The sequence below is a fragment of the Tachyglossus aculeatus genome, chromosome X1, assembly GCF_015852505.1.
Source record: "Tachyglossus aculeatus isolate mTacAcu1 chromosome X1, mTacAcu1.pri, whole genome shotgun sequence".
In the NCBI taxonomy this organism is placed as follows: domain Eukaryota; kingdom Metazoa; phylum Chordata; class Mammalia; order Monotremata; family Tachyglossidae; genus Tachyglossus; species Tachyglossus aculeatus.
The window spans coordinates 39015020-39025124 of NC_052101.1; the positions used below are offsets into that span (position 1 = coordinate 39015020).

The window sequence follows — 10105 nt, forward strand, 5'->3', positions numbered from 1 at the left end:
GGTGACGCAGAAGGGAGTGGGAGGAGAGGAAAGGAGGGCTTCATCAGGGAAGGCCTCTTGGAGGAGATGTGTCTTTAGTAAGGAAAACAGAGAGCATGAGCTGAACAGAGCAGGAAGTGGGAATGTCTAGGTGAGGTGGGGAAGGGTGCAGTGTTGAAGAGTCTGGAGTGGTCAGGAGTTGGCAAAGTAGCCACCAAAAGCTGTTTATAAAAGAAACTAACCTGAGCTGATTAAACCTTGAAAGTGATTAATTTTGCTGCTGGATGGAGGACGGCCAAGGGACCAGTAAAATTGTCTCACTGATTACCGGCATGGAGGTACTAAGGCCTGTATTGGGGTTATAATCATGATAATAATAGTATTTTATTAGATGCTTACTGTTCGTCAAGGCATTATACTAAACACAGGGTGTATAAAAGTTCATCAGATCAAATACAGGACCTATACAGGGTTCACCATCTAAGAGGAAAGAGGAAGGAGGAAGGCATGTATCATATCCCCATTTTACAGACGTGGAGACTGAACCACAGATATTCATTCATTCATTCAATTCAATCGTATTTATTGAGCACTTACTGTGTGCCGAGCACTGTACTAAGCGCTTGGGAAGTACAAGCTGGCAACATATAGAGACGGTCCCTACCCAACAACGGGCTCACAGTCTAGAAGGGGGACACAGAGAGCAAAACAAAACATGTGGACAGGTGTCAAGTCGTCAGAACAAATAGAAAAGCAATCTAGAAGGGGGAGACAGAGAACAAAACAAAACATATTAACAAAATAAAATAAATAGAATAAATACGTACAAATAAAATAGAGTAATAAATACGTGCAAACATGTATACATATATCCAGGTGCTGTGGGGAGGGGAAGGAGGTGAGGCGGGGGGGAAGGGGGAGAGGAAGGAGGGGGCTCAGTCTGGGAAGGCCTCCTGGAGGAGGTGTGCTCTCAGTAGGGCTTTGAAGGGAGGAAGAGATCCAGGGCCCTGGATTTCCAAGGCCAGAGGTTCCAGAGCTGAGTTCCAGGGAGCTCTAGCTCAGATTAAGCCCTGGTCTATTTTGCAGCTTTCCCTCAAAACTTCCACTGTAGTGGAGTCTTTCTAGTCCAGTCAGCAATAGAAAAGGTCTAACAGTAGAGGGCTCCATGCATTCATTAATGGATTGGAGATTTGGCTTTCTATTCATAAAGTCAGAGCCGTGATCATCCAGAATAATAATAATCATAATGATGGTAATTGTTAAGCGCTTACTATGTGCAAAGCACTGTTCTAAGAAGGGCCATAGGCCCGAAAATGTGCACCAATTGAATTTTAGTGAACACACGGTGCAAGAGATTCTCCGTGTGACACACCCGTGAATTACAGTCTCACTGTCAGCAGCAACATCTTTGAGTAAAAAGATTATAAAATCCCCATTAAAGGGCTATAAAATCCCTGTGATGTCTGCTCGCTCTACCTTCTGCGTTCATTCAATTGTATTTATTGAGCACTTACTGTGTGCAGAGCACTGTACTGCTTGAGAGAGTACAATATAACAATGAACAGACACATTCCCTGCCCACAGCGAGCTTACGCCTAGGGACTTCATTCTCTATGCAGTTGGATCTGTGACCTTTGGGCATTTTCATTCAATCATATTTATTGAGCGCTTACTGTGCGCAGAGCACTGTACTCACCCCACCCCCTACCACACAGCACTTGTGTACATATCTTTAAATTATATGTTATAAATTATTCGCATTAATGTTTGTCTTCCCCTCTAGACTGCAAACTCATTATGGAGAGGGAATGTATCCGCTGATTCTGTTATACTGTAATAATAATAATAACAATAATGGTATTTGTTAAGCGCTTATTGTGTTTCCAGGAACAAGTGCTTAGTACAAGGCTCTCCACTTAGTAATCACTTAATAAATATGTTTCATTCAATGGTATTTATTGAGCGCTTACTGTGTGCAGAGCACTGTACTAAGCGCTTGGGAAGTACAAGTTGGCAACATATAGAGACGGTCCCTACCCAACAGTGGCTCACAGTCTTGAAGGGGGAGCTAGAGAACAAAACCAAACGTATCAACAAAATAAAATAAATAAATTGATTGATTATAATATAGGCAGCACTAGGTATTTTCCAGTGACCATGTCTGTGCCTTAGTCAGGTATTTCTTTTCTGGCTCTTAGTACAGTGTTTTGCACACAGTAAGTGTTATGGGCTACTTCAAGGATCCAGGTGTGATAGAAATGTGGCACAGGATCAATATCACAAGGGGATTTATTTGGGGATAATTGCCCACATAATGCCTCTTCTGCGTAAGAAGGCCCCAGAAACATGGGTGGACGCTGGTTTAACTCTCGTTAATTTGGCACCAATTGGAGGGCCGACTTCCCTTACCTAACATTCGCCTCCTGGCTGCGTATTTTTGGCCCTCTGCTGTGCAGGTTGTCCCCCTGTACTGAAGGGCGGATGATGGAGGCCAAGTAGATGAGTGTCAATCAATCAATCAATCGTATTTATTGAGCGCTTACTGTGTGCAGAGCACTGTACTAAGCGCTTGGGAAGTACAAGTTGGCAACATGTAGAGACAGTCCCTACCCAACAACGGGCTCACAGTCTAAAAGGGGGAGACAGAGAACAAAACCAAACATATTAACAAAATAAAATAAATAGAATAGATATGTACAAGTAAAATAAATAAATAGAGTAAGAAATATGTACAAACATATATACATATATGCAGGTGCTGTGGGGAAGGGAAGGAGGTAAGACGGTGGGGATGGAGAGGGGGACGAGGGGGGGAGGAAGGAGGGGGCTCAGTCTGGGAAGGCCTCCTGGAGGAGGTGAGCTCTCAGTAAGGCAAAAATATGGAACGCTTCACGAATTTGCGTCCTTTTGCAGAAAGAGCTCATGCCAGTGTTGCATCCTCCCATGTGGAGGCATGGTCTCTCTCTGATGGGAGCATTTGTTCTAGGGGGATCAGGGGACTGCATGTGTGTCATATGTGCAGAGGATGTCCTTGGGAGCCCTGCTTCTTCTTGTGGGATGGCTTGATTCCGCCGATGGACTGAGGGAGTGAGAGCTGAGACATCCCCTATCTGCTTACATTTCCATGGAAATACTGCATTCCAGAGAAAACAAATAGTTCTTTTAAAAATGTGTAATTAGAGATATAGTTTAGTGGCAAGGAAAGGTTAGCAAAGATATTTTTAAAGTCTTGACATTTTTTAATATTGTAGGCAATATTTTATAATACATAATATATTACCAGACTCAGGATTAATATTCTGCTTGCTGTATCCGAATTCATTCTGGGCAATACATGAAAGCAGATTAGGTTAGTGAATTTAAATATTCAACACTAAAGTCACCATAATCAGTAATATCTAGTAGGTGCTTAGAAGAGCATCACTTAGAATGCCAAACAGACCTGAGCTTCCAAAAAAAAAGAAACAATTTGGTCTGCAAAATTTGCATTGGGTTCACCCATGTTACCAAGGCAACATATTCCCACTCCCAGCTACCCACTTTCCAAATCGTTTGATGAAGAAAACCTCTCAGACTCCCAGTAACTAGGATGCCAGATTTCAGTTTGAGAATATCGAACTCGATGGCACTCAGTGTTTTAGTGATCTTTAAAATTATGCTTATACATCTTCCACACCAGGAAGGATTAATATGAAGAAATAAACCTTCTGTGCCACATTTTTTTCAATCAATCTATTTATCAGTGGTATTTATTGAGTGCTTACCGTGTGCACAGCACTGTACTAAGCGCTTGGGAGAGTACAATACAACAGTATTGGGAGACACATTTTTTGCCTACAGTGAACTTCAAGCTTAGGTTTTTCTGGGACAAAACGACTAAGCATATATGAACATCAAGCCATAAGCATCACTGTTTCTGGATGCCAGCCAATACAGGCACCAGGGCCCTCCTGAACATCCATCTTCATGCTTAGGGATGGACCAGTTTGCCTGGTGGCTAGAGCACGGGCCTGGGACCCAAGATCCAGCGTATGGGCAGCCACAGAGGGTGGGAATAGGGGATGGAGGCAGAGCAGCTGGAATTCTATTTGGACAGAAAACTTTTCCAGGCGAGAGCAGATATTTCTGTTTGGGGCTGCCCTGCCTCTCCCCTCTGAGTTTCTGCCACTGTGACATGCTACACTTGGGTGGCCCCAGGGTTCCACAGCTGCTTGGAGAATTTCACTTTCCGATCAAGCGACGTGCAGGTGGAGTTCCATGTTTTCTCAGAAATCCAGCCCTGCCCTTATCCCTTTCCCCACGCCTCACCCTGCCCTCCTCATTCTTTAAATTCCCATCCCACAGCTATCTTACCCCTCCTCACCCCAGATTTTTCTCCCCCCTGCTCTCAATTCTCCCCTCCGGCCCATCCCCTTCAACTCTGCTGGGCCGTCTAAAGCCAGGGATGGGGCCAGATCAGGGCAGAATGTGGGAGAGGGAAGGGTGGTGGCATCTCCTCCCTGAATCCCTCCTCCACCCTGCCCTGAACCATCCTCTTCTCCCACTCCCTTCTGTGCCACTCTTACTTGCTCCTTCATTCATCCTCCCTTCCACCCCCGCAGCACAGATTTATATATCCGTACATATCTGTAATTTATTTGTTTCTCTATATTAATGTCTCCCTCCCCCTCTAGACTGTGCGCTTGTCGTCATTTCTCTGTTCCAGGAAATGGGACTTTGCACACAGCAGACACACTGAATGAATGAATGAACGAACACACGAATGACTGTCCCTCTCTAGTCCCCCTCTAGCTCATTGTGGGCAGGGAATGTGTCTGTTTATTGTTATATTGTACTCTCCCAAGCACGTAGTACAGTGCTCTGTACACAGTAAGTGCTCAATAGATATGGGTGAATGAATGAGCAGTCTCTCTAGTTTGGGAAATGCCCCTAGCAATTCGAACATCTTCAAAATTCCTAGAGTATCAATCAATCAATGGTATTTATTGAGAGGACTTACTGTATGCAGAGCACTATACTAAGCGCTTGGGAGAGTACAATACAACAGAGTGGGCAGACATGTTCCCTGCCCACTAGGAGCTTACAGTCTAGAAGGGCCCAGTGGTCACAGCCTCACTGCTCGCGGCCTGCCCCGAACTGCTCAGGTGGTCCTTGGGGCTTGGAGTCTTGCCCATGCTCACCCCCTGGGGCCCTTGGGCACCCCAACTTGGAATTTGCTGCCTCAGACCTCCAGCCTTCCACGATTCATTCATTCAATCTTATTTATTGACCACTTACTTTCATTCGTTCATTCAATCGCATTTATTGAGCCCTTACTGTGTGCAGAGCACTGTACTAAGAGCTTGGGAGAGTGCAATATAACAATGTAATAGACATTCCCTGCCCACAATGAGCTCCCAGTTTAGAGGGGGAGACAGACATTAATATAGATAAATAAATAAATAAATTACAGATATGTACAGATTTATGCAGTGGGGATGGGAGGGAGGATGAATGGAGGAGCAAGTAAGAGTGGTGCAGAAGGGAGTGGGAGAAGAGGAGAGGAGGGCTTAGTCAGGGAAGTCTTCTTGGAGGAGGCGGGCCTTCAATAAGGCTTTGAAGTGGGAGAGAAAGACAGATGCACCCATTTGTCCCTGGGGTGCATTTGTCCCAGGGACTCTGGCTATACATGCCATGTACATTTGGGGACAGAATTAAACACCCAGGATAGATCCACAGAAGAGTCAGTCAATCAGTTGTACTTATTGAGTGCTTACTGGGTGTACTAAGGGCTTGGGAGAGTACCGTATAACAATATAACAGACACATTCTCTGCCCACAGTGAGCCTACAGTCTAGAGGGGAGATAGACATTAATAGAAATAGAATTAAAATTCTATTAGAATTAATAGAAATAAATAAATTACTGATATGTACATAAGTGCCATGGGGCTGGGAGAGGGGGATGAATAAAGGGAGCAAGTCAGGGTGAAGCAGAAGGGAGTGGGAGAAGGGGAAAGGAGGGTTTAGTCAGGGAAGGCCCCTTGGAGGAGAAGGGCCTTCAATAAGGCTTTGAAGGAGGAAAGGGTAATAGTCTAGTTATAGGAAAAGATACAAACAGAGATATAGGGGAGATCAGGGTAGAGGAGAAGTTATAAAATAGACCAAATTGGAAGGATAATCGTTCCATCAATCGATCAACGATAGCATTTGTTAGACACTTACTATGTGCCAAGCACTTTACTGAGCGCTAAAGTACATACAATCAGATTGAATACAGTCCCTGTCCCACCCGGGACTCTGTTGTACTGTATTTTATCCCCATTTAAAGTTGAGGTAACTGAGGCATTGAGGAGTTAAGTGACTTGCCCAAAATCACACAGCAAGCAAGTGGCGGGGCTGGGTTTAAACTCTAGGTCTTCTGACTTCTAGACCAGTGCTCTTTTGAGAAGCAGTGTGGCTCAGTGGAAAGAGCACGGGCTTGGGAGTCAGAGGTCATGGGTTCTAATCACGACTGTGCCACATGTCTGCTGTGTGACGTTGGACAAGTCACTTAACTTCTCTGAGCTTCAGTTACCTCATCTATAAAATGGGGATTAAGACTGTGAGCCCCACGTAGGACAACCTGATCACCTTGTATCCCTCCCAGTGCTTAGAACAGTGCTTTGCACGTAGTAAGCGCTTAACAAATGCCATCATTATTGTTGTATTTTGACTAGGCCAGGCTATTCTGAAGGGATCTAAAGATATTAAGATTAGGCTCATGCCTCTGGAACCCAATATCCTCATTTTCTATGTCCTGCACACATGTGTTCTAAGGCCGGATTTTACAATTATTTGCCTTTATTGAGTACCACACAATGACCCTCCCTCAAGACCCATTGTTCTTAATCTTTAGCCATCAGTCTCTTGGTAATCCTTTCATTTCACAAAATTCAGAAACAGTTCAATTCATAAGTGGCTGTTATTTTTACCATAAATTTGTGAGGGGATTTTTCAAAGAATGGTCTAAACAAAAATCAGTTCCATCCTCCATCTTTGCAGTGAAATTTCTAGCCACACCAAACCTGGAGATGGTAAGTTTTCAGATGGTTATTGCACCTTCTTCCTCATCTATCCACACTGGGTGGGATGGAGGGCATTCTTTGACTTCAAATATTTATATAAAACTCTACTCCCAGAAATAGTAACAAAACTCTTAACATTGTAGACATTTTGTTCAGCTCATGTGCAGAAAGGATTCTTAATAGTTTATCGCATTGTTATTTTTAGGTATTCAGTGCCCTAGGGGCCCATAACATTTCTCAGCTAAAAGCATTTTAGTTGCTTTCACATTTTCTTCATGTGGAAGACGTTTTTCTCTTTAAAAGAGGGCAAAGAAACCATATGCTTGAATGCTCTGATAGTCAAATAACTCAGTCAATAGCTTGGATAATCTGGTTCAGGCACAAATAAGTTAACTGATTTTTACTGTAATTAATCAGTTATTTATTGAGTGCTTGCAGTGTGCAGAGCACTTTACTAAGCACTTGGGAGATTACAATATAACAGAGTTGGAAGACAAGTAAGCTCCTTTTGGGCAGGGAATATATCTGTTATACTGTACACTCCCAAGAGCTTAGTGTAGTACTCTGCCCACAAAAAGTGCTCAACAAATATGATTGATTGATTGATTGTTGTTCTCTCCCAACTGCTTAGTGCAGTGCTGTGTACTGTGTCCAACCTGATTAGCTTGTGTTTACCCCATGCTTAGAACAGTGCTTGGCACACAGTGAGCGCTTAACAAATACCATAAAAAACAAGCAAAACGCCCTGATAGTTAAGGATAAGGCCATACGGAATTGTGGTCACCAAATCCCACAGCATTAGGAAAGAGGAGGCCCCCACTGAAGCTTGAAGGTGACAGGCTCAAAATAAACAAAAATTAGCAGCAAGCAGATGGAATTTGTTCCAATGGGAAGGAGTCCATGGTAGGAAATGTCAGTAGGATCAAAAGGGGTTTGGATACATTTATGGACAAGTGGTCTACAACAGATTATGAGGGGTGCCGGGAGATGATAAATTTTACTCCACAAATTTGGCGTGCAGGCATTAAAAGTAAAGATAAAAATAAAATTGTTGAAAGCTTATTTTCACCCAGTGAGCTGTGTGAACGACAACTGGGATTTAAGTTCCTCAGCTGTGCGTTGCCTTCTGGATGTAATTCCTCACAAAGCTTGTTCCCCACCCTTTCCCATTGCTCTTCAGTTTCCAGATCTATCAGTGTTTATTTACTGAGCACCTACTGAGTACAAAGCAATACCCTAGGGGCTTGGGAAAATAACAATCATTATGGTATTTGTTTAGCGCATACTATTTCCAAGGCACTGTACTAAGCATCGGGGTGGATGCAAGCAAATCGGGTTGGACAAAGTCCCTATTCCACGTGGGGCTCATAGTCTCAATCCCCATTCTACAGATGAGGTAACTGAGATGCAGAGGAAGTGAAATGACTTGCCTGAGGTCACACAGCAGATAAGTCACAGAGATGAGATTAGAACCCATGACGTTCTGATTCCCAGGCCCATGCTCTAGCTGCTTCCATACTGCTACCATGCTGCTTCCCAATAGAAAAGAAATAGAAAATCCCAAAGATGGAAACCATATGCTCCCTGCCCTCAAGAAGCTCAAATCTAAAAGCAGTTTACAAATAGTGTTCATAGGAGCCTGTAACCAGAAGTCATTCAAATAGGTATCAATTAAAGAAATAGAAAATCCCAAAGATGGAAACCATATGCTCCCTGCCCTCAAGAAGCTCAAATCTAAAAGCAGTTTACAAATAGTGTTCATAGGAGCCTGTAACCAGAAGTCATTCAAATAGGTATCAATTAAAGAAATAGAAAATCCCTAAGATGGAAACCATATGCTCCCTGCCCTCAAGAAGCTCAAATCTAAAAGCAGTTTACAAATAGTGTTCATAGAGCATGTAACAAGAAGTCATTCAAATAGGTATCATTTGAGAATACCCGTATTTCCATAAGTACTGAAGACAGTAATATAATTAAATACCTAGGCACTAAAAGTGGCTTACCTCCTTTCAGTACCCTCTCAGGGTTGCACCTGGAGAGTTTCCAGTACTCTACCAGTCTTGATTACAGGAGGGCAAATCAAGCAGAGGCCTACTCCTTCCATGCCTACCTTGGCCAGTGGCTAGTGAATGGAAGGCAATCTGCTACAAGTCAAAAATCCCCTGTGCCGAGAGTCGAGGGCGGAGACTCAGGTTTACTGCGCAGAAGGAGGCAGTGGTAAACTATTTCTGTATTTTTACCAAGAAAATTCTGTGGATACACGACCCAAACAATTGCAGATGGAAGTGGGGCGTTCTGGGAGAGATGTGTCCATGGTGTCGCTATGGGTCGGACACTACAGCATAAGACAACAACAACAAAACAAAGTGGCTGTTGGGTTGACATTGCTAGGGTAATGTTAGGAGGGGCAGTGTGGTCTAGTGGAAAGCACGATCCTTGGATCCAGAGAACCTAATTCTAGCCCCGGCTCTAGTGTGTGCATGCTGTGTGATCTTCATTCATTCATTCATCCAGTTGTATTTATTGAGCACTTACTATGTGCTAAACTCTCGGGGAAATACAACCCAAAAATAGTGACTTTCTCTGCAAATCACTTAACTTCTCTATGCCTCAGTTACCTCATCTGTAATATGGAGATTGACTGCGAGCCTCATGTGGGACATGGACTGTGTCCAACCTGATTAGCTTGCATCTTATCCCAGCACGTAGTACAGTGCCTGACGCATAGCAAGAGTTTAACAAATGCCAAAAAAAACCCTCCAAGAAACAAACTGTCTTCATCCAGTGCCAGCCCCTCTCCTTTGGTCATCCCACTTCGTGTGAAGGGTAGAAGGTAATTGCTGACTTCTTAAGGGCATTCACTACAACCAACTCTGCCCTGGTAATGCCAAGTACTTCCAGAGCTGTGTGCGCAAAACCTGCTTATTCGGGGGATTTTTCATCAGGCAGTTCTATTTTGAAGAAATGAGACTTCCATCAGTGAAACAGGCCAATGAAAAGTGATCCGAAACCAATGGCCAAATTCTTAGTCAAAGAACTGAGTGACCCAACTTTTCCATCTGCTATCCTTTCATGCTTTTT

At 43.6% G+C, this 10105-nt stretch overlaps 1 non-coding gene across 1 annotated transcript; it reads left to right on the forward strand.

The window, feature by feature from the left end:
- The first annotated feature begins 9038 nt into the window (after positions 1 to 9038).
- On the forward strand, positions 9039 to 9176 carry LOC119920010. The gene has a single exon (XR_005447781.1). It is a non-coding gene; the product is annotated as a small nucleolar RNA SNORA7 (small nucleolar RNA).
- The last annotated feature ends 929 nt before the right edge of the window (positions 9177 to 10105 follow it).